Consider the following 2,500-nt stretch of genomic DNA (forward strand, 5'->3'; position numbering starts at 1 on the left):
GAGAGGGGGGAAAAAAGAGGAGAGGGAAAGGGGGGAGAGAGAAGAAAAGAGAGAGAAGAGAAATAAGAGAGAGAGAAGAAAAGAGAGAGAGAAGAAGAAAAGAGAGAGAGAAGAAGAAAAGAGAGAGAGAAGAAGAAAAGAGAGAGAGAAGAAAAAAGAGAGAAAAGAGAAAAAAAAGAGAGAGAAGAGAAGAGGGGAAAAGAAAAGAAAGAGAGAAGAGAAAAAGAAGAAAGAGAAGAGAAGAGAAGAGAAGAAAGAGAAGAGAAGAAAAGGAAAAAGAAACGAGAAGAAAAGAGAAAAGAAGAGAAGAGAAGGAAAAAGAAAGAGAAGACAACAAAGAAAAAGAGAAGAGAAAGAAGAGAAGAGGAAAAGAAAGAGAAGAGAGAAGAGAAGAGAAGAGAAGAGAAGAGGAGAGAAGAGAAATCAGAAGCGAAGAGGGAGAGGCGAGGAGAGGAGAGGAGAGGAGAGGAGAGGAGATGAGAGGAGAGGGGAGGAGAGAATAGATAGAAGAGGAGAAAAGAGGAGGAGAAGTAGAGGAAGAGGAAGCAGCAGGAGAGAAGAGGAGAGAAGAGGAGAGAAGAGAGAAGAGGAGAGAAGAGGAGAGAAGAGGAGAGAAGAGGAGAGAAGAGGAGAGAAGAGGAGAGAAGAGGAGAGAAGAGGAGAGAAGAGGAGAGAAGAGGAGAGAAGAGGAGAGAAGAGGAGAGAAGAGGAGAGAAGAGGAGAGAAGAGGAGAGACGCTTCTCTGCCTCGGCGCGCCGCTTCTCTCCGCGGCTCGCCTCTTCGCGCCTCTGCGCGTCCTCTTCGCTCCTCTTCGTCTCCTCGGCGCTCCTCGGCTCGCCCCCTCTGCGCGCCGCGGCTCGCCTCTCGCCTGCGCTTCTCGTCTCTTCTCTTCGCTGCTCGGCTCGTCGCGCCTCTCCTCCTCCCTCCTCTTCCTCGCTCGTCTCCGGCTCGGCTCGTTGCTCGTCGCTCGCTCTCTTCGCGGCTCTCTCTCTTCGCTTCGCGCTGCTCTTCTTCGGCGCTGCTCTGCGCGCCGCTCCCTCTTCTCGCCTCTGCTCTCCGCGGCTCTCCGCTTCTGCTCCACTTCTCGCCTGCCTCGCTCTGCGCTCCTCTCGGCGCTCCGCTTCCTCTCTTCTGCTCGCCTCTTCGCTTCTCTCCTCTCCTACTCCGCCCGCGCCGCGCCGACTCCCTCCTCTCCCTCCCTCTCCGCTCCTCTCCTCTCCCTCTCCGCTCCTCTCCTCTCGCTCCTCTCCCTCCCTCCTCGCCTCTCCTCTCCGCGCCGCTCCTCTCCTCCCGCGCCTCTCCTCTCCCCCGCTCCTCTCCTCTCCTCTCCTCTCTCTCTCTTCTCGCTCTTGCTCTCGCGCCCGCTCCGGCCCGCTCTCTCTCGCGCCCCTCAACACACCAAACCCCACAAAACAGCCACAAGTCACCACCACCCCTAGATAACAACCCGCCTCCAACCACGGCCACGCTAAAACACTGCAAGCCCTCACACTCCAAGACCAGATTCCAACAAAAAGCCATAACACGTTACCAAAATAAGTCGGCTCTCAGAACACTACCCACGACAACTTAATATTAATATACACTTGTTTCTACTCCTATTATATTTCACACACTCCAATATATATGCAACTATTGCCTTGCAACCTCTGGCATTTCACACCCAGGGAATATACCAAAATCATTCAGATTAGATTACATTTTTGTAAGCTTCACTGCTCAAGTTCAAGAGTTCTATTAATAAAATGACAAATGATGTAACAGAGTATATTTTCTATTATATCCAATGACCCCCCCAATCATGCTGTTAAATATGCAAAACAAAACAATTGTTGATAATTGAGGGTTAAGCAGCTGATCCGAAATTCTTAAAACAAATTAACTGCATACTGAATTAAGTGACAAAAAAGGTGAAGCAAAATAAATGCTATATCATTGGAAAAAAGTATTTTAATTTGCCTGATTTGCACAACACCATTCATATTGTTCCAAGCAAATTGTTAACACACCAGGTGTTTGAACTTTTTCTACTTCCAAATATTATTTATCCATTTTGAATGAAGTAAACCGTGACCACATCAAAGTCAAGGTTTGTTACTATCATAACTTGGTCCCAAGACAAATCTGTATGCTGCCAGACGCTCCAGTACAGCAGGTATGCTCATCCAGAATCATTGTACTTGACCTCCAAACCTCAAGGCGTTGTTTTCCCTGCTAGTGCTGGTCATTGTGGCTGGTAATTCTCTGGCTTCAATATCCTTTTTCAGCTTCTTCCATGTCTCTGTTCTTTCTTTCTGTAAAGAAGGATAGTTAGCAGATTTAATAAGGGAACAAAGTTATGACCACTGAAGAATATTTCCCCTATTACTCTTTATTGTAATAAATTTACAAGCTTTTGCAAAAACTTCTAAAAATACCAGACACAGGCCACCTGTAAACACAGATGACGTGATTATAATCACTCACGTGCTGAAAGCACTTGACACCCTGTGACATGATA

Source organism: Penaeus japonicus, unplaced genomic scaffold (assembly GCF_977035675.1).
Source record: "Penaeus japonicus unplaced genomic scaffold, GWHDUDI00000001_assembly GWHDUDI00000006, whole genome shotgun sequence".
Classification (NCBI taxonomy): Eukaryota; Metazoa; Arthropoda; class Malacostraca; order Decapoda; family Penaeidae; genus Penaeus; species Penaeus japonicus.